Raw genomic sequence first — 22,729 nt, 5'->3', positions numbered from 1 at the left:
CCACTCTGCACTCCACTGCTTTTGGAGATGGGCTGTCACAGATATTCCCAGTGTCTTTTGCAGAGGTAGAATTGGAATGAGTTAGACTGAGCTGTCATGTGCTGTAATTCTTTACTTTATGCTTTTCAGAAGGTTTAACTTTTTCTGAAATGATGCTCTGTAAGTGACACTTGCAAGTCTTAGATATACATTAACAAACCTTTTCTTACCAGAAAATGTGATTTTTTTTAATGTAGAAGGATATTGATTTATATCTGATTTCTGCTGTACAGGGAAATTTTTGGTAAGATTGAAAACCTAATTAGAACACACAATCCTCCACCAACAATAGCAGAAGAACTAAGAGAAGTCCAACAAACCAGCACCAAATTTAAATACATAAATAAATAAATAAATACATGCATAAATGAAATTAAACCAAAGCAAAAGGAACTAAAACTGAATTTGGGCTATTAGTGATTTGAAGGCATCATGCATACAAATACCTCACTATGTGACTAAGGCAAGAAATACACTTCAGAATAGTGCTGAGGATGCACCTACCTCTTCAGCATGACTATCTCCAGAGGAGAATTTGTATAACCGTGTTTTGAAACACATAAAAGATTTCTTGTTAAATGGTGATATAAATTGCTGAACTGTTTTTTCTTGATGATAATTCAGAAGTCATAATTAAAGCTCTCACTTGGCACAGAAACAAGGAGCCAGTCGTGGTTGGTGTCTGTGGCACACAGTGATAAGCAATGTAATTTGGATCAGTATGAACAATGGACTTTTAGACTTCAGTGCATAACCTTGACTATCTTCCAGACAAATATCAGAAAAATGTCCTAAGGCTACAGATTATTACATTTGGCATGATGAGTGTTGGATTCTCAGCACAAGGTTGTCCTATTTTATCTCGGTTTTGCTTTTTTCTAATTATGCCTAATTTACTATACAATGATGGGGGGCGGGGGGGGGGGGGGCTTCTTCTTTACACCTGCAAGCCTGCAGTTTTCATGTCTTTTATTGTTCAAAGAGCTGTTGATACAGATGCTATGCTCATAAAAATTCACAGGCATATAATATTTCCTACAGTGTTCCTATGGTACTTTATGAGCATAATTAAGCCCTGCAGCACAGCTAAATGGCATTAGAGTTTCACATGGGGTAAACTGAGGCATTGCAGTCATGACTTGTTTAAAATCACATCAATTTAATTACAACATTAGCAGTGGAAGCTGGGGCTATGACTGACAGTCCTTTGATCCAAATGGTAAGAGCTGTGGTTGTTTAGTGTAGAGAAAAGGAGGCTCAGGGGAAGTCTTGCTGCTCTCCACAACTACCTGAAAGAAGGTTGTAGAGAGGTGGGAGTGATCTCTTCAAACAAGAAACAGGTGACAGAACAAGAGGAACTAGCCCCAGGTTGCACCAAGGGAAGTTTTAGGTTGGATATTAGGAAGAATTGCTTGCCCAGAGCAGTGGTGGAGTGCCCATCCCTGGAGGTATTTAAGAGTCCTGTAGACATAGTGCTTAGGGGTAAGGTTTAGTCAAGGACTTGTCAGTGTTAGTGGTTGGACTCGATGATCTTAGAAGTCCTTTTCTTTCTAGATAATTCTGTGGGCATGCAGCCTCCGTTAACCCAAACTGACGTCAGCTACAGCCACGCTTCTTTGTAACTTTGTATTACAAGTGTTTCACTTGTGTTATGCTGTAATGATTGTTGACATTTATCTTTCATCAGCTGCCTTGATTTCAAGTCCCTCTTTCAGAGGGACTTTTATACGCTCACATTTGCCCATATTTTTTTTTCCATTGAGTATCTACTGCACTCCACAAAATCTTGTCACTATGACCCTGCAGTGAACAAGGCACACTTTAACATTCTCTTTCCTTTCCTGATGATTTGTTTCATTAGTGACATTCTTCAAATCAAATGTACCTAATCCATGGTTCAGTCCACTAACAGGAAATCGGTTCAGTGAACAGGGATTTATGTAACAAAAGAAGTGCTCACTTAGGGAGTACTTTTAATACTTTGTTCATTGAAAAAAATGCTAGCCTTCAGAGTTTTCCAGCTTTAATGCTCTGGTGTTTCAGCTTGGATTTAACTGTAAATGAAAGCCTTCAGAAGCCCTATAATCCATCGATCTCATATTTGCTGAAGCACAAGTTTCATGGGGCATGAACATTTTTATTTCTTTTTTTTTTTCCTCCTGTAATTATGTCAACTGTTATTTCCAGGCATGGTTCATTCTGTTGTCTCTTCTGAAGTGCAATTTTTAACCAAGGTCCAAATATTTATTATAGCTCATATCTGTTTAATTTTGGAATTATTATTTTAATCCTAGCATCTGAATTTATTTGGGGGAATGGGGGGAACATTCCTCTTTTTTGTGCTATCAGTACTTGTTGAGGCTTAGGTGCTGTGCTTTTAGATGTGGATACACTCATCTTCCTTGAGTTTTTTTTTTTTTTGCTTGGCATGCACAAATTTGTAGCTCTTTCCTGAGACAAGAATTTCCTGTATTTCTTTCAGAAATATATTTTCGTTTCCCTTAGCTTTGCAGAGTGTCAACGAGGCACTATACTAGGCAGCAGATCACTGGATTATCTCATCACCTCTCAAATTAGTTTAACTAACTGCACAATTCAGTGTTCCAATTAAAGACCAAAATCTACTGTTGCCAGTGTTAGCTTGTCTGGCTTTCCTTTGCTAACACTCTGGAAAGCGTGTTTGCCTTCAGCATCAGGGAACGAAAACAAGAAAGAGTAACCATGACAAGTGAACTATATCTGGAGGTTGTGACAGAGCCTAAGGAATGACTGTGGCCATTTCTGGTCTTATTTTTCTCAGGAAATCATGATTTCACCATGTTATTGATTGCAATATGCAGGTCCTAAAGTAGCAAGGGCTTTTTACTGAGTCGTGGCACGCTTCTTTCACTTTTTAATTATAAAATCTAGTAAAATAACCTCTGCCCCCAAAGGCAAATGACTTTATTGAGCTCAGCTATGGTTAAATTCTTAATATCAATACATTTAAGAACAGATGGGCAGATTTGAATGAAAACAGCGTTCTGAAGAAAGGAAGTAAAAAGAAATATCCAGGATGTAAAAGAAAAAAATAATATCAAATGATTTTATGCTCTTTGGAGAGAGGCGAAGAGCTTTTGTATGATGATTTGCTGTATGGATTTTCCATTGCATTTCAGTGGGATATTGAAAATGGTAGCCTAACAATCATCAGAAACGTGCATGTCTTCTGTACATAGATCCATAGTTTTCAGAGAGGAGTCACTGTGCTAATTTGAGTCACTGCTCCTTGAACCCATGGTCCAGCTCATCACTCATCTCTGAAAATTCTCTGTGTTCCATATGTGATACCTATCCCATTAAATGAGCCACAGAGATGACAGTTTTAAGCATGCCCCAAGTAGGAAAGAAGTTCCTCCCGGTACATGCTGCTTGACCTTCTGAAAAAGAGGACAGAAGCAATCCATTCATTATCTACTTTTCCATTCAGAGTACACTTTATCTGTTGTCTGGTTTGAAAGAATTGAGTTCTCCACATTTCAATCACCTGGTTTTCCTGTTGTGATGAAATGCCAGTAGTATTCAACAGGCTACTCAACTGACAATAGGGTCATTGTACAAATCAAGCAACTCTTCCTTATCTAAGCTATCTGCTGAATAGAATGTTTTGCTATGACATGAAAATGTTGACTAGCAGAAAAAGAACACCAAAAAAATCAATGAAGCATCTGCAGTACATCCCAGTACTGATGAGTAACTATTTTGCTTTAAATATTTATAGTTAAAAATACACTTAATATTCCTGGATGTGTTTAAAGCTTGTTTAGATGTGGTGCTTAGTGATATGGTTTAGTGGTAAACTTTAGTAGGGTTAATGATCAGGCCTGATGATCTCAAGGGTCTTTTACATGCTGAATGATTCTATGATTTAGAAGGAGATGGGCTCAGGCTGACTCATCTGGTTTTCTGTCCCTCCAAACCAAAGTGCTCTGCCAGATGTCCCCAGTAGGTTCTGCTGTGCTTTGCTGAGCTGGTATCTGCTCAGGTTTGGTTGTAAAGTGTTGGAAGATGTAGGAAGTTCTTCAGGAGTAGCTTGTTCAGGGGGTTGTGGATGACCATCTCTGGAGGTGTTTAAGGTCAGATTGGATGAGGATTTGCGCAGCTGCGTCTAGCATGAGAGGTTTCTCTACCCATGGCATAGAGGTTGGAGTAGATGATCTCTAAGATCCTTTCCAATCCAAGCCATTCTATGATTCTGTGATAGATGCTGCACCATGACTGGAATCAATTTGCAAGTCTGCATCTTCCTTTTTGAAACCTTTAGGGACCATTAGACCAGCAGTCAAGATCTGTAATCTAGCCAAGGTTTCAACTCACATGTAGGAGTATCCATAAATTACTCTTGTTCTACTCTTTTGTTACAATGAAAAGTCCTTCTGTGTACTAATTTAATAGAGTAGCAAGCTAGAAGGATTTGAAATACAATATTATGTTTGTATTTTTTGTTTGCTGAGCCAATAAGTGTATGCAGCAACAGTACTCAAAAGTTAGTGCTCAAAACTGATTATATCAAATTTCGTATTAGAAAGTAAGATGACATTCAATAATGGAAGGGTTGGATGAGTATATGTTGAATTTGGTGTAGGTAGCCTTTGTTCACAAGAATTTTTCTTGTCAGTGGAAAATAGGTCCAGTGAGGTAAGCTGTGATATTAGAAATCTTGACATCTATGTCAAAAATGGATGTCTCTTCATGTGCAGAATAAAGGAAAGTACAGGAGAAGAAAAAGCAAGGTTAAGCTCCTGATGTGGAGTCTGACAACTGGATAAATGGCTGACACTATAGAAAGTCAGCAGCTGCAGCTACCTTCTGAAGAGATGGTAAACTATGTGCTTGGGATGTTCAGCTCATAATTGTAAATCATTTTCTACTTAACCTGTCATTCAATATTCACTTTTTCATATTGTTTCTGAGTTTTACATATAGCCACTGCAACTGTTCATCCCTATTTTGTGTCTAATGTTCCAATTGCATGGCATCTAAGACCTAGTAAATGTTAATTCTCTGTAGTTATACACTAGGTCTTGTTGATACCATTCATTACCCATTATCAGATATACCTTTTAAGTCAGATTAGCAGCAAAACAGGTAAATATTTTTAAAAGAAAAAAAAAAGAAATTTGGTGTTACTTGCAGAAGGTCTTTATATCTTGTGTGGCAGCTAAACTTCATCACACTTGAATTCACAGATTTCATTTGAAAATCTTTACTTGTCAAGTTTCTTCTCTCAGCTCTGGGGGCTGCTTAGTTCTAGAACCTTTACAGAAAATAGAGCTTCTGGTGGGTTTTGCATAAGTTATGATCTCCATCATAGTCAAGTCACCATAAATGCCAATAGAGAAAATATTTCTATTAGGAAAAAAAGAAGAGCCATGAGACATTAGTTATTATTTATTGGTAGCATGCTGCATCAGATTTAGGTTCCATTGTAACATTCACTCTCAGTGCCTATAAAGCAGCATTATTTAGTCAGGTTTTGCATGTGAAGCTACAGCCCTTGTAATGGTGGTGGCTTGCCTTTCTCTTTCACTGCATATGGAAGCAGGACCTTTGATTCTGTGCATAATTTGTTGATGGTGTTTGACCTTGGCAGCATTCATATATGTTTGACTTTCTTCTTCTTGTCTAAAGAATACATGTAAAAAAAAAACAAAAACAAAAACAAAAAGCTTGATTTTTCTACTGTGTACTGAGAAGTGCCATGACTGGAAATGGATTTCTGGTAGAAGGTGTGTTGAAGCTAATACAAGCAGTTCTTCACATTTCCCCTGTTTTCACGTGGGGATTTTTTTGTGTGCATTTGAATCATCTAAAGCACATTCCATGGGTGTTTTGTTTGTTGTAAAGAAAGAGGCTACTTCTGATTCTTATTCTGATGGAGTGGCCATCTCCAAGGATGCACTCTGAATTCCATGTAGAAGAGTAAGTTTACAAAAGCCACAGTATTAAAAAAGCTAAGTAAAATGTATACTTGGAGCTCTCTCAGCTTTTAAAAGGAAAGAATGCTTTCATGCTGCCAAACCCATGAAACTGTTCTCTTACGAATCTTGTGGTTGAACTTGTAAGGTCTTTACTCAGCCTTCCCTTATTTCCCCTACACCTGTGTATATCCACAAAACTTGTAAAAGATTGATAGCGTGTAGATGTCAATTGCACTATAAAAGTCAAAATTGACCATTGTGCTCAGGCATAGCAGAGGAGGCTGAAGGGGACACAGTCAAATGCACGTATGTGTAGATATCATAACCACATACTCCTCTCTTCCCTTCTTGTTTCCTTCTCATAATACCATCACAGAAACCTAATTTTCATTAAGAATACAACATAGAAAAAAAAAAATCACTGAGTTACAGAAATGAATCCGTACTGACTGTTGGGAATCATTCTTGATTTATCTCTGTCTGAGAGTTAATTAAACTCTGAGCCTTGATGAGATCATTTAGGTACAGACCCTGCAAGGACATGTCCTGTGGCTTTGTAGAGGTGGGCAATTCCAGAGAACTGACAGGAGATTATTCATCCTTGTAAGTTTGTTGTTGGTGGTGGTGGTTTTTTTCAGAATCATGTTTTTAGTTCTTATTTCAAAATTTAAGCAACCTTTCAAGCTTTGAATAGAATCTGAATCATTCAAATATTTAGTATATGAAAGAATAATAGTAACTACATCTGCATTTTTATGGCTATAGTGAATTAATTTTTATGACAACAATCACAATGGTTTCTGATTCAGGGTTTTAATAAAGTAAGTTTTGTATAACAATATCGGGTGAAGAAAAATGCAGTGTATGTGACCAATCATATATTAAAGCAACAAAATTGAAATGCTTGATACATTACTTCCATTGTATTTCCCATGCTTGTATTGTCAGCATTAAATATAAGGGAGCCTTACCAAAACCAAACAAAAATACAGTAAAATAAAATAAAGTGAGTTTGGAGAATGAAAGGGAGAACATTTTGTTTCAAACAGAGGGGGGAAATTGCTGCAACAGTAAATGTCACTATAAAAGAAGATGACCATCTGAGGACAGGGAAAGGAAAGATGGAGCAGGCATAAGAAACAGAGAGAAGCAGAGAGGATGCCAAGCTGTGTACAATGAAAGCACAAGGCGATGTTGGCTCCTGCAGGCCTGCGGCCGTCCGCAGCCGAGCGAGGCTGTCGCTCTCCGAGGTCCTGATCGGAGAGGGCTCGCGTAGCTTCAACAGAGGGACAGGGTCCTTTGCATAGGAAACCTGGAGTGAATGAGAGCAATGTGACTGAGAAAAAATGTAAATATTGGAATAATTTGTTTATAGGAAGTAAGAAATTCAATATTACTGATTGATTGATCGAGTGATTTGGGTTGGGAGTGTGTTTTGTATGTCCTGTGCTATTTCACTGTGGTTCTTATAGGGAATATGTATCAGTGTGGTTTTGCATGCTCATGCACAATATTTAGAGAAGTGTTTGATGTGTGCTGCTGACACAAGTATCCCATTGTTGCATTCCTTGGGCATTAGATTTAATCAGCGATACGCTTCCATTCTTTTTTTGGTTGTTTGTACTGAGTTAATTCTCTCTTCCAGTGGGCAAGCACACCACAGAGTGTTTCATTTACTTGTCATGATGAGATCAGGAAATCTTTTGTTAATTATTATGGTTTCAATTCCCAACTCAGCCACTTATGTCAGATGTGCCAGTGTGTGTGTGTGACTATTAATGACTAGATGGAATATTATTATGTACACTATTAATATGAGGCTGTTTTTAAAACAAACTCTTGAAACAACCAAACTGGTAAAAATGGTACCAGAAAAATCTGACAGTTTCTTACACAAGTATCCAGTAACTGGTTTAAATACATAATGAGAACTACCAGCTTTTTGCATGCATTGTCAGGTAGTGACAGGGCTAGGGGGAATGGAATGAAGCTGGAGGTGGGGACATTCAGGCTGGACGTGAGGAGGAAGTTCTTCACCATGAGAGTGAAGAGGAACCCATACCCTGGTATGGGTTGTCCAGGGAGGTGGTTGAGGCCCCATCCCTGGAGGTGTTTAAGACCAGGCTGGATGAGGCTCCGGCCAGCCTGATCTAGTGTGGGGTGTCGCTGCCCATGGCAGGAGGGTTGGAACTAGATGATCCTTGTGGTCCCTTCCAACCCTGACTGATACTGTGATACTATGATATAGGAAATAAGCTAATTCGTCAGACTGCTTAAAAATACACAGAAGACGCAAAAAGATTACTTTTAGAATAGAATGTGAATATGAAGATAGATAGTATTAATAATAGTAATAGTGCATTTTTATTAACTGGAAAATGTTACCACATGTAGATAAAATGCTGAAAAGTAATTAAAATAGTATCTAATCCATTAAATAAAATAGTATCTGATCCATTAATTAAAACTGATCCATTAATTAAAATAGTATCTGATCCATCAAGAGACTGTCATACCCCATACTTACAAATATATACCATTTTTTTAATGCTTAGAGTAAGTTCATTATGGATTTTTTTTTTTAAAGTAGGAGCTACTGCCTCAAACAAATGAAAAGTTTAGAATTTCAGTCTAAAATTCAGACTTCCTGTCTAAATTCCTAGCCTTGAGAGCAAATGGTATTTGACTTCCATTTTGTTGAACAGATGTACTGTAGCATCCTCCTATAAACACAATTAATTTTAAACAAGGTACATTAAAAAAGTATGTACAAATAAAATACCAAGTTTTAAAGTAATGAATAATAGTAATACAGTAAATTAATGGATTTTGTGCTGAACAATTTGACTTTTTTTGCATTTTGCTAGCAGCATCATATTAATCCTAAATCTGTAATTAAAATTTTGAGAACTGTTTTAAATGGGGATTGTGTCATATAGAAATTAGTGAATGCTGAGTAAGTATGCAGATGAGCAAAACTTACAATAACTTGGAAACACAGTGCAGCAATACTGCGAACGTGATAGGAATAGTGTTGCGCACAGACCAAACAAAACAAAGAAAAGCACAAGCCCTATGAGGAGAGGCTGAGGGAGCTGGGGTTATTTAGCCTGGAGAAGAGGAGGCTCAGGGGAGACCTCATTGCTGTCTACAACTAGCTGAAGGGAGATTGTAGCCAGGTGAGGGTTGGTCTCTTCTCCAGGCAACCTGTGACAGAACAAGAGGACACAGTCTTAAGCTGTGCCAGGGGAGGTTTAGGCTGAATGTTAGGAGGAAGTTCTTCACAGAAAGAGTGATTGGCCATTGGAATGGGCTGCCCAGGGAGGTGGTGGAGTCACCATCACTGGAGTTGTTTCAGAAGAGACTGGATGAGGCACTTAGTGCCATGGTTTAGTTGATTAGATAGTGTTGAGTGATAGGTTGAACTCGATGATCTCAAAGGTCTTTTCCAACATGGTTAGTTCTCTATTCTGTATTATATTTTCCCTTGCATAATTCATAAAATGGTGTATTTTCCCAGTTCTAGGGAGGGAGACTACCAACACATGGGCAAAGTTATAGATGCCAAAGGACATTCCAGAACTAGCTATAAATAAAGTAGGTCACAAGCTGTAAACTCAAACCAGATATAGCTTTCATTTTTGCAGGCAGTACCACAGGAGTTGTGTGATTATGCTGCTGTTTAATAAAGAGTATGGCATCCTTGTACAATACTTATTCTCTGGGAAGACAGGGAAGAGGTCCTGTAATAAGAGAAGTGTGCAGAGTGAGTCAGTCAAGGGCCATTGGACGAAGAGGTCCACACTGTGAACACTGTGATTATACCAGTAATTGATGTCTTGTGGCTACTCGCATTGTAGTCCAATTAAACTTTATTGAATTCCAGCAGGGGAAGATAGTAGAGGCACAGGTCCTCACTGCCATACTACCACAGGCCATCCTACTTATAGAAACTGGAAACCAATTAAAAACTTACTTTTCCATAATAGCATGCTTAATGAACACTCTATCTGGAGAGGACTGTAATTATCATCTCCTTCTCATCATGGGTCTGTACAGGTATTACTACAATCTCAGGGAGACACAGTTGAACTATCCCAACAAAGTTAATTGAGAATCTTACAAAAAGTAGTCAGATATTTTTATAGGGTGTGTGTTTGTTTTTATTTCCCATCACTGCCCACCTCATTCTGCCAATGTTATTAAGACTACTTTTAGCAGATAAATGAAGACAGCAGCCCAGAAGGCAAATCGCATCCTATGCACATCAAGAGGAGTGTGGCCAGGAGGTCAAGAGAGGTGATTTTGCACCTTTGCTCTGCTCTTGTGAGACACCACCCCAAATACTGTGTCCAGTTCTGGTGTCCCCTTTATAAGAAGGACACAGAGCTATTGGAGCAAGTCCAGGGAATAGCTACAAAGATGATCCAAAGGCTGGACCACCTCTGTTGTGAGTACAAGCTGAGGGAGCTCAGTTGTTCACCCTGAAGAAGAGAAGACTCCAGAAGGTACCTTACAGCTGACATCCAATATATGAAGGGATCCTATAGAAAGGCTGCAGAGGGGTTTCTCATAAGGGTCTCTAGCAACAGGACAATGGGGAATGGTTTGAAGCTGAGGGAGAGTAGGTTTAGACTGGATCTTAGGAAGAAGTTCCTAAGGTTGGTGAGACACTGGAACAGACTGCCCAGGAAAGTTGTGGTTGCCTTCTCCCTAGGGGGTTTTGGCCAGGTTGGATGAGGCCTTGAGCAGCTGAGTCTAATTGAGAGATGTACGTTCCCATGGTGAGGAGGTAGGAATAGATGATCTCTAAGGTCCCTTCCAACCTCTGCCATTCTGTGATTCTATGACATTTATGTTCTTTTTTAAGCTACATTGTATTACTCTGAGGAGCACAACATATTTTCCTTGTTTTGAGACTGATAACAATTACCCAGAGCAATGCTCTGCATATACACACATGTACACATCTGTATATGTGATGAAGGAAAATAAAACTTTCTCTCTTCGGTCTGGGTCAGCATATCATTTATCCTGGCTCTAGATTCTAGCCAGGGTGTTGGTATTGAATTCCTGCTTCACAAGAAGAGCTATGAGATACTGCAGAGGATAAACACAGCCCAAACCCTCAATTTTATATTGGGAAGAGGTTTCCTGTAGTACAGTCTACTGAGGCAGCAAATAAAGGTCTACTGCTGACATCAGTGTTGAATTGTATTTATCTATTCAGTTTCCACTTCACTCAAGCAGTTTCTTCAAGTAGTGTCCAAGAGCTGATGTCACTCCTGTAGCTCTCCCATAAGGAAGAAAACCCACAAATACTCTATCAGGCTCGCTCTCAGAAGAATTTTGTTTCTGGTTTTGTCTTTCATTGAGTTGTCAAAGGGAATGTTTCCACAATCTCTTCCTGTGGCTTCCCCTAATTTGACAAGAAAATTCCAGGAGCTCCAAAAGATGTTTGTATTAACTTCAGTCATCATTTCTCACTTCTTTCAGTCTGTTTTAAAGTCAAAGAAAATGACTGATTTGTTCCACAGAGAGGCCTATCTCTAGCACAGGTCACAGCCTACACATGTCAAATGGCTTATTTATAATGTCACTGGAATAGGACCATGTCTCCACCTCAGCCTTCCTTCTTTGCTTTTGCTCTTGGCAGTCTTTCTCCTGTGAGCACAAAGTGTAGGTACATCCAAAATCCAACCCAAATCTATCCCCAAATTGTTAAACACAGTGCTTATAACTCAGAGCATTTCTGAAGGTGCATGATAGTTCAAGCACTGTCAGTGCCAATTCTGTAGCAGTTTTCTCCAGTGTATGAAACGTGTGAAACCTGTGGGCATTTGCACATTTTCATTCACCAGTAATACTGCTATAAAGGATCTGAAGTTAACAGTGCTTAGTCTCCTATAGCATTACTTTTGTAACACAGACTTGCAAATTCCATATCTGAAGAGTAATAGAAATCACAGAATCACAGAATGTTAGTGTTTGACAGGGACCTTGAAAGATCCTCCAGTCCAACCCCCTGCCAGAGCAGGATCACCTAGAGGAGGTCACAGGAACACCTCCAGGTGGGTTTTGAATGTCTCCAGTGAAGAAGACTCCACAACCTCTCTGACCACCCTGTTCCAGGGCTTTGTCACCCTCGCAGTGAAAAAAATTTCCCTTATGTTCATGTGTAACCTCCTCTGCTCCACCTTGTACCCTTTTCCCCTTGTCCTATCATTGGACATCACTGAGCAGAGCCTGGCTTTGTCCTCCTGACACTGCCCTTCACGTCTTTATTAACATGAATGAGGGCACCTCACAGTCTCCTCTTCTCCAGGCTACAGAGACTCAGCTTCCTCAGCCTTTCCTCATAAGGGAGAGTTCCACTCCTTCAGATTGTTTGTGGCTCTGTGATGGACTCTTTCAAGCAGTTCCCTGAGGTCCTCCTTGAACTGAGGGGCCCAGAACTGGATACAATATCCCAGATGCAGCCTCAGCAGGGCAGACTAGAGTGAGAGAACCTCTTTTGACCTACTCATCACATGCCTTCTAATACACCCAAGGATGCTACTGGCCTTTTGGGAGGCCACAAAGGCACATTGTTTTGTTTCCACACAAATTCAAAGAGATTTCATTAATACCCTTACCTGATACACCCATTTTCCTAATGTTTGGACACAGTTCCATTTTTAACATAGATACCTTTCTGACTTGCATAGAAATACACTGTAAAAAACATGCAAACTTGTTCTAGGACTTCTTTTAGGAATAAATCTAGCCTTAAGGCTGATATGTATTATAAATAACATGGGGGGGTTATGTTTTGAAACTAGCACTGCAAATATTGAGACTATTTCTTTAACAAAGTAGACCACTGCTTTTGTCATGCCTCAATAATTTGATTGTGTATGTGTTTTTGATCAAATTACAGTCTAATTTTTAGAAGAGTACAGTTTAAAAATAATGATTTTGTCTGGAAAATTTCAAATTCTTCTCAAAGGATTACAGGTGATACAGCGTGTTTAAAAAGTACTCTATTTACTTCTTGCATAAAGCATCAGTTTGCACTGATTTTTATGTTCATGAGTATTACTGCACACAGTTTCCAAACCATAATTGTTATAGGCATAATTTATTACATAGGTTTGGTTAATTATGTTTGGATGTCTATGTATATATGACTTTATATCTTTACCTACATTGCCACAAAAAATGATCAGGGGTTTGGAACACCTGTGCTATGAGAACAGGCTGAGGGAGACAGGGTTGTTCAGCCTGGAGAAGAGAAGGCTCCAGGCAGACCTAATAGCAGCCTTCCAGTACCTGAAAGAGGGCCTGCAAGAAGGCTGCGAATGGACTGTTTCCAAAGGCCTGCAGCGATAGTACATGGGGCAATGTTTGAAATGAGAGAAGAGGAAATTTAGATTGGATGTTAGGGACAAGTTCTGTACCATGAAGGTGGTGGAACAATGGAACAGGTTGCCCAGAGAGGTAGTTGAGGCCCCATCCCTGGAGCTATTCAAGATAGTACTTGACAAGGTTCTGAGCAGCCTGCTCTAGGGGAGGATGTCTCTGCTGACTGCAGGTGGGCTGGACTACATGCCCTTTGGAGGCCCCTTCCAACTAAATCCATTCTGTGATCTATGTGATCTATGATCGTAGTTTCTTCCAGTGCCCTGTACTTAGTGCTGCATCAATACGTAACTGTCATTTTGCATGGCAGCCTGTAAGAGTCTACTCCTGGTGTGACTCAACAAAGATAAAATCACTTGCTGCTTGCCCAGACAGTACCAATCCTGGATGCAAATCACCTTGTGATTGCATCGTGATAACACTGGACTGCAGCTGGCCTATAACAATGACCCAAGGACCCAGCCATCACGCCTTCAAGACAGCTATCAGATACCCCCAGGAAGGGAGGGTGATGAGTCAATGGACTCTCCACCTGTTTCCTGATGTGTGATAAGTGGGTAGGCAGGGAGATGGAGAGGAAGGAGGCGGAGGCCCCCCCACACTCCATCCAGACCACTGTCCAAACTCACATGAATACACAGAAAGACTTCCTGAGGAACGATATCTGGATACTTATGATTTCCTGGCTCCTGAATTCCTGAGGGACAATGCTTGGACACATACCTAAGGACTAAAAACTGTATAAAAGACTTGACCACTACTGGCTCATGGGGAAGAAAACCGCAGAGGAAGAAAACCGCAATGGAGGGAAGAAAAACGCAGAGAGAAAAACGCTGAAGGAGGACCATGCCGCTGAGAAGGAAGGAAGCAGACTGAACCCTCTCTCCATGTCCTCTACTCATGGAGCTGACCCATGCTGCCCAGAGGGACCTCATCTGTTCTCCAGCCAAAGCCTCAGCACCCTTTCTCTACAGACCCAGGCTGCCCAGAGGGATCACATCGCATCTCCAGCCAAAGCCTCAGCACAAACCCAGCACCTCATGCAGCACCTCTCCTCCACAGACTCAAACTGTCTTGGGGTGGGTGAGGGGTGTGGTAATATAACTCCTTTCCTCTTCTCTCTCTCTCTTCTCTCTTTCCCTCTCTATCTTCTCGCTCTCCCCTTCTTATTTCCATTTTCTCTATGTAATAAATAGTCTAGCTGTTGATATTTTGGCCTCGTTTGTGCCGATTAATTTCACAGCACGGGAATATTCAAAAGAACTAGTCTCCTTCCCTCTCCGGACCGAGACACAGCCCAAGCACTTTATGAACTTTATGGGAAGATTAAAACCATTACTTTATTTCCTAGAAATTAAATGACTATCTTTTGAGAGTCATAAACCAGTACTTGGGGGGTGACCACAGCCTTTCATTGCTGAAAATCTGCAGTGTACTTTGTTTTGCTAAACTGAATGTTTCTGGTGGCTGTAATAAATATGCATAAGATGTGATCCTCTTGCTCACAGAGGAACTCATCACATTCAGTGAGAGTCCTGTGCACAGAGTGACACAACTGCATGCTAGTAGTTGACCTTAGGTTGAAAATTTTGTTGAACAGCCCCATGATTTACACAGTGTTGTAGCTAATATAGGTGGCTGGCAGGATAATGGTGTCTATTTGTCCTTTCAGCATTGATAGTTTAGGCCTATTTCTTTGCTGAAACCAGGTTTTATGTTGACTGTATTACAACAAAAGACTCTTGCTGATACCCAAGCTAGAAAACACCAATACACCTGCACTTCTGTGTTATGAGCTCTGAAGTAATTACGAGTAAGAAATACATCTTGTCTATTCCTGCTAGCCTCTTCAGATTGTTTCCTCAGCTGCTTCTCTTCAATTTGACTTGTTGTAGCCAATATATGTCATTACTTCTCCTTCACTTTTGTTTCTTCAGGAGGATGAAGGGAAAAAAATACCGAGAGCAACCACAGGTGGATATACAGTCCCACAAAAAAATGTGGAATTCCATTTATAACCAGAAACTAGATGTCTGGTTCTAGGTTCTGTTGCCTACTACGGCCTTCATTGTTGGGATCATCATAAAGGTGTTCAAATGTTAAGTGTGCAAGGCACTAAATATTTTTCTTCCTTTGGCATGATAGGAGTACCACTTCTGAAAGTTTTTCAACATAATTAAATGAAATCTAGCATGAGTTAGGTTTAATTTTTTTATATATAGGAAGATTGGTTTGAAAGAACTTCATATATTACGGTTATGGGAATTTCACCAGCACTTGGCAGTACTGGCTTCTGCTGAAAGCTCATAGACTATAGCAGAAACCTAGTCTGTGATAGGAATGATGTGAAGCGCTTCTGCTACAGCATCACTAAGAAGAATGTGTCAGAGTCAAAAATCTTAAGTCTCTGAAAGTCAGAGCATGATGAAGTTGTCTGGTAGTACGGGTCTTGTAGAGATCTACCAGTAACATGGTGCAGATAATCCATGTTCTCTCATACGGCTCCTCCTTGGTATCTAAAAACAAATTCAAGTTGCTTATCAAGAGAATTGCCTTACATCATGAGTGACAGCATAGAAAGCAAAAAGTGCAAACCTGCATTCTGTGTGAAGTGCCACAGGAGCTGAAGTGCTGACTGTGGACAGATCTGCAGTTAACGTGAGATGGGCCGTTTATGAGTTATTTATGATATAGCTGGAAACATTGAGAAGTGCTGGAAGTGCCTGGGATGGATGGGTGGATGAGTAGGGTTTTTGGCCTTAACTTGAGTCTTTAAGAATATGGTCATGGGAGATTAATCTTAGTTCTGGAGTAAGTTTATCCGAAAGACTGAATAAGTCTGAATACTGACCTTGTCCTTAGTGCCTAGGTTTGCAAATGTTTCCTGTTTGCCAGCAATGCAAATGCAAGAAGATAAGTTGAGTGAAATGCTGGTCCTGCTAAACCTTATAGAAAATGTTAAATGACAGCTAGGGTTAAAAATGCAGTACTTTACCCAGACTTTACAGCCTTTGATTCTTACAAGATTTCCTTGCCACACGCTGTTTGCGAGTAAATCTTGCTTTTGCAACAGTGTTTCTGAATACCTGGCGATGATTAGGACTCGCAGAAACCAGAGCGGTGGTTTCATTCTTTCAGGTGTTTTGAGCCTAAGGCCTGCACAGTCCTGTAGCTTTAATCAGAGTAATCCCAGGCAATGAAGCCGTCGCATAAGCTACGATTTTCAAAGTCAGCTGTACAAATAATGACCCCTGTGTCAAAGGTATTTTGAATTACAGCACAATAATTATGTATAAAGAACTAATAATTATTTTCAGTTGGCTATGGTCCATTTGCTGTTGCGATATTAAATATGGCTTCATCATAAGTATTTAAAGATCATATTGTATATTAAAAAAAAAAAAAAAATGCCGTTGGGAAGAAGCTGTAAAGGGACTAGTAGAACCAGCACAGCATCTAAGAAAATGGGAAAATTCATTATGTTTATTTAGGAATAACGAACATGGCCCCTCCCCCCCTGCCGCCCCTTGTCATGGTATGCAAACTCTGTGTGATTATTCCCACTGAAAAGTTTAATTACGTATCTTTCCACTGTGCCCGCCTTTGTAGATTGCTAGAGGAGAACTAGAAAGCCGAAGAATGCTTAATGATCTCTTCCGAGCTATATTTTTCTCCCTGCTTTGTAATGTAAATGGCTAGTTTGAAAACCACCTCGGATCCATGCGCTCCATCCCCGAGCATCCTTTCTGTTTTGAACAAGAAGATCACCTGACCGCCACCTCAAGCTGTCCGTTTTACTGAAAAATCTCGGCAGGCACTGGGCAGGGCCGGGGTAGGTGGTGGCTGCCGGGGGACGGCGGCGGAGCCCAGCGCTCCGGCGGCCCCGGGGGTGGGGACAGGGGCGGCAGCGCCGGGAATGCCGCTGCTCCAGCCCCGGGGAGGAGGGAAAACAAAAGAGCTCAGCTGCAGTTTTGTGTTGCTGTGTCTGGCTTAAGCAGAAGATTCTAGACATTTTTGCCGAAATATCAAAGCACAGCTGAGACTACATCTACCAGGAAGATATTTTCTGCCCCCAGAATGGGCTGGATCAGTACAGGTGGTTTGCAGATCATGCGAAGACAGACGGGCTGAGAGCCATGGAAAGGTGGGATAAGGCTCTGCCTCTCCTTCTTGCCTTTTTTCCCTTCCTCCCCCCTCTTCCCCCCCCCCCCCCCCCCCCCCCCCATTTTTTTCTCTCGATTTGTGAAGCGGTGTAACTGGGACCTGAGATGGGGTCAGTTAAAGAGATTAGATGGGTTTAAATCCCTCAAAACAAAACCAGAATTGGAGGCACTACTGTGTTCAGCCAGATGTTGAATCCAAACTTAGGCTGAGTCAGACTTGCTTTTCACGATCTTGTGTTGCTTTTGATGTTGTCTTTGTTTAGAATAGTTCCTGTACGAAGCACTGTGTCTTAAGATGAGCTGCATGCTTCCTTCACAGATTGTCGGATGACTGTTCCGAGGCTGTTAGGATTTTGCCAGGGAAACTGCAAATGAAGGCTTTGATTATGATGATTATGGAAATAAAAAGAGCTGTGATGTGGGCATGGTTAGAAGTTAGCTGTGATTGTTGTTGAACATTGTCTGCATCATAACAATGGGCAGTTCAAGTAGAGCAAGTTTGAATGGTGTCTCTCCAGCAATTCCAAATACATTTCACCCTTCTGATCTTTGGCTCTTCAATGAAGGCAAGGGATGTGATTTGGTTGGGTTTTTTTAAATGAGGAAAAAAACAACAGAATTTTTAGAAAGATTGAAGGACAAAAGCATTAACATTTTCATTTATTTGAATGGTGGTTGTTAACAGCAGCATGCCTAAACATCTCACCCAAATTGCAGCAATTTCTCATTTCTCTTGCTGGGCAGATGCATTTCTTTTGTTCCTGAAAATTTTCCCTGCTGTTTTAGAACAAAAGACATTTGCCTTTTTTTTTTTTTTTCCCTTTTCTCTCGCTTTTTTTTTTCCCCAATGACAGAGAGTTAATACAAATTAGCAATTTTGTACAGGTTAATGCTCTGTTTCATTCTGAAGTAAACTGCCTCGAGGTATTAGCAGGAAAGGGGGTGGGCAAAGACGGGGGGAGGCTTGACCGATGTCCAAGAAATATTGAATTCAGATGGATGTAAATCATCTAGAGCAGCATACATTTATCTGTAGCTGGATTTCAGCTCCATGTCATGCAAAATCTGCAGACCATAGCAGGAAGATTCTTAGCAACCAATAAATCAGATTTGTAATGGGCCTTTAAAATTTGTCTGTGAGGGGTGACTGCCTGCGTCCCCTTTGGCCAAATTAAGATGCAATCTGACAGTACAGTAGCATCTGTGTGCTGACATTTTCTTGTGAACCTAGTGAAAAATGGCTCCACATCTCTTCTTCAGTCCCCAAAAGACGGTTTCTGAATAGCCATGCATTTTCCCCCTGTATTGTTGTTTGTTCTAATCACTACTCTCTCTGGTAATGTCTGACTGGCTTGTTTTGCTTTGCCTGCTTTGCCTGTTTGACTAGCCAAGGGGCTGTAGTGGACAGGTGGTGTTTCACCTGAAATCTGAACCTCAGGCCAATGCTACTGCTTACAAAAAAAAACCCAAAAAACCAACCACCACCACCACGTTTGTTGTAAATGAGTTGTATAAATCCTGCTAATACAGCAGCTTCTGCCTGTAGTGCTGGAATTAGGTAAGTGGGTTGAAAAACATGTGTCTTAGATAATGTGCCACCCACCACACAGGCAAAGAAGAAATGCAAGCCAGTAGTCAGCGCAATTGACAGGTAAAACTGAACATCCTAAAAAATAGGCGGAAGAATTAATTGGCCAGAAGTTGACCAATTGGTACAAGTGTTCATTTATCTGAGGCAGAAGTTCAGGTTCAGACACTACCAGACCAAGCAGGGGGAGGAGGAGTGAGGAAGGCACTCCTTTAATTGTACTACAAATGTGCTTGTTGGAGAGAGCCTCCTCGTATAGAGTGGCCATTCAGTCTGACACCACAGCTCTGCTTCAGCGCTCCTCAGCAGAACTTGCAGCTCAGGGGTGGAATAAGCCTCTGTCACTCCATGTGTGGAGTGAGCACAAAGGAGCGAGGAAGGGGCCTGTGATTCTCTGAAGTGACCTGTGCTGGGTGATTCGTGGGATGGCAGGGAAGTTTCTTCTGTTGGAAACTGCTTCATTAAATGTTTCCTGAGATAAGGTGGCTCCCTAGCACAAAAGTAGGGCAAGTGGGAGGCAGAAGGATGGCTGGGAGAAGTTGTGAGTAGTATAGATCCTCTCCAGAAAATGTGTCTGGTGTTATTTTTGTGACTGCTTAATAGTACTTATGGAGGCTTTAGAAAAATCTTTGTATTTACTGGACTGCTATATGTTCTCTCCAATTTTGGGTAATAGTTGCTCTATATTACATATAGGATTTTTGGGAGGAAAAGGATAACTTTAAAAGCTACCCTCAAACAAATGGTGCAAATATTCTGCCATTTACCCATTGCAAAAGGCATTATGTTTTAGATGGTGCTTAGAAGGCATGTTGTGTGGGGTACTTATAAAACCCCCAAATGTTACTTGCTAGACTTGTTACAGTCTTCTGAGATTAATTTTCATAGACCTAAATGCTTGGAGTAATGGAATAAAATTCCACTACCACTGAAGAGGAGTGAAAACAGATCTTTAACACCACATGCAGATCCCATTACTGGCTTTGTACAGGTAGATAATTTGACAGTAGTGAATAATTTGCTTGGGGGAAGGTGACACAACTGTAGTTTGGGAATGTGAAAAAGAAAACAAACATCTTGCAAACCATCAGACAAACAGAAATGTCATTGTGAGAAATTAAAAATAAATAGAATTAAAACGCTTTGAGTGACAGAAATATTCCAGATACTTAGTTCATGTTGATCATAGTTCTAAAACAAGGGAATGCAGCTGCAGTTTTAGAAGCTAAACCAAATCAGGCTGCTTCCCAGATGTGGATGTACATAATCAGAAAGAATGGGAGTCTAATACTGAACAGAGACAAATTAGATTTCACAGCGTAACAGGACACATTATGAGAAACTGGATCAAAGATTCACCATGGGTACCAAAGTTTCTAGAACATAAAAAATGAGCCAACTTAACCCAGATGATACACATACATCCAGCCGGTAGCATTGCCTGTGTGACTACTGAGTACAACAGTGTTTGAAGTGGGATTTAACAGTGAAAATCTGATATAAGAAATGAAGCTAGACTTCTTGACATTTGTTTCCATTATAAAATGAAAACTATCCAGGGACTTTGCTTGCAAATACACATCTTCTTAGGGCACAACATTGCCACATTTGACCTCTGTAAAGAGGTAGGGGGAAAAGATAGGAATGAAATGGTGGTGCTTTGAAAATTTCTCACCATCACTTTCTACATGCTGTGTAAATGCATCCTGTGGTTAATCTTAATGGTTACAATCCTCCTCTTCTTGTGATATAAATAAAAAGTAACAAGAATTAGATTAATATATGCTAACATTTTAAAAGACTCCGATTCAGAGTATTGAAGTCTGAGGAAATGGTATTTACATTTAAGCGGTCCAAGTTGCGATTGTCAGTGTTCCAGCTGACAGACTCAGCAAACAGCCCACCTATTTCCCATCTCAGCAGCAAATGACTATACAGAAACATCATCCTCTCACTGCAAAATAAGCTTAAAAATGTTGAAGGCCATATAGTATTCCCAGTTGCCCTAACGCAAGCAGTTTAAATCAAGTTTCTTACAAATGATATCACTCTAACAGAGCTGATTGTAGCCCATAGAGTCAAGGAAAGAGGAGGGTCAGGAGAATTTACTATTTTTTAATTTTATATTAATAGAAGAACTTCTCAGCTATTCCACATGTGTATCATGGAATCATAGAATGATTGGTTGGAAGGGACCTTAGAGACTCCAGACCAACGCATCTTCATTTCTAGCACCAGATAAAATTTTTAAGAGCCAGATTTATCTCTTGTCACTCTTGTGACTGTATTATAGTGTAGGATAAAGAGTAAGGTGATTCTTATATACAGAGCATACCCATACCTTAGTGACTGTCCATTATTTTGTAGAAAATGAAGCATCAATGATAGAGTTATCTGAAAACTAATCATATCTCTTGCTCTTTCTCTGAGCATAGAAGGCTAGACTGACTTTTTCAGCTGAAGAAAGACTCTCACCTGGAAAGCAGCAAGATACTTATAACCTGACCTTACCATCTTGTTCCTGTCATCCTTCTGATTTCTTTGTTTTTTAACTCTCATACTTTTTTCTTGATCCTCCACAACCTTCTTTATTTACATAAATGTTCTTTGATTTGACCTTGCCAACCACCTATGACTTTCCTCTCATGCCCTAGCTCTCTGTTCTGGGACAGTGAGAAATACTTTCTGACACCTGGCCATTCTCTGGCCCAGGTGAAACCTGAATTTGATGCTGAGGAATTAGGTTGTACACAGGTGCATATTCAGATGGCTACAGAATGAAATACTGTCAACCTCATCAGTCTGCTACAAAAAGGAAATTAGTTTTCTTCCCAACTTTAATCAATGTAACCTAAAATATTTAGCCTATATTCTTATGGTTAAAACTGCTGAAGAAAGCAAGCAGTGAGAACTGGTAGCTTTCTAAGGATGCTTTGATCATCTGAGTCTGTATACTGAATACCTGTATGATCACATTAACAGTTCTGAAGGAGGGTGAGGTATAGGACTCATCTCTGCCAAGTTTCACTCTAGAGAGGAGACAAAAAAAATTTGTAGCTTACTATAGAATTGTTTGGTTGGAAAAGCCCTCTAAGATTGCCGAGTCCAACTGTCGACTTGCCATTAAACCGTGTCCCCAAGTGCCATGGCTACACATTTAAAAGCAAAGCTTAAATATGACACCCGCTTTCTGGAGTACTCTGCCAATCTAGAACAGCTGAGAAGATTTGTGGAGGACTAAATAAAGGAACTTGATCAGTCCATAATTGGTCGCTGTCTGTGACTAGGGCAGCTGGAAGCACACGTGCCTCTGCCTTCAGAGCTCTGCAGCTCCTGAATGACAGAAGAGACTCTTGCCTTGGTGTTTCTTGTTCAGAAAATGCAACAGAAAGTGGTTCTGGGAAACAGAAGGGAGGAGTTTGTGGAAGTGTGGGTATCTTTGCACTATTTGCTTTTATAGTCCTGCGCCACAAATCTTCATGGGATGGATGGTATCTATCCCTTAGATAAGAGGACTCCCTTAGCAGTAAGAGGACTATGCTGCACAAAAGGAAAGGATAGCTCAAAACTTTCCTAGT

General features: G+C 40.3%; 1 protein-coding gene across 9 annotated transcripts in view; it reads left to right on the top strand.

Annotated features, from left to right (window-relative positions):
- MAGI2 (membrane associated guanylate kinase, WW and PDZ domain containing 2) overlaps positions 1-22,729 on the top strand; it is a 675,431-nt gene that overhangs the window by 281,975 nt on the left and 370,727 nt on the right. The window contains exon 1 of one of the 9 annotated variants that reach the window (XM_054178159.1): positions 17,268-17,544. The exons of the other annotated variants lie outside the window; for them this stretch is intronic. The gene's annotated coding sequence lies outside the window, so the exon portion shown is untranslated. Of the gene's footprint in view, positions 1-17,267; positions 17,545-22,729 lie in introns of those variants that run through there. 9 annotated transcript variants of the gene reach the window in all.

This window comes from Dryobates pubescens, chromosome Z, assembly GCF_014839835.1.
Source record: "Dryobates pubescens isolate bDryPub1 chromosome Z, bDryPub1.pri, whole genome shotgun sequence".
NCBI lineage: Eukaryota > Metazoa > Chordata > Aves > Piciformes > Picidae > Dryobates > Dryobates pubescens.
Note: the sequence above shows the minus strand (reverse complement) of the source record. Positions and strands in the feature narration are given on the sequence as shown.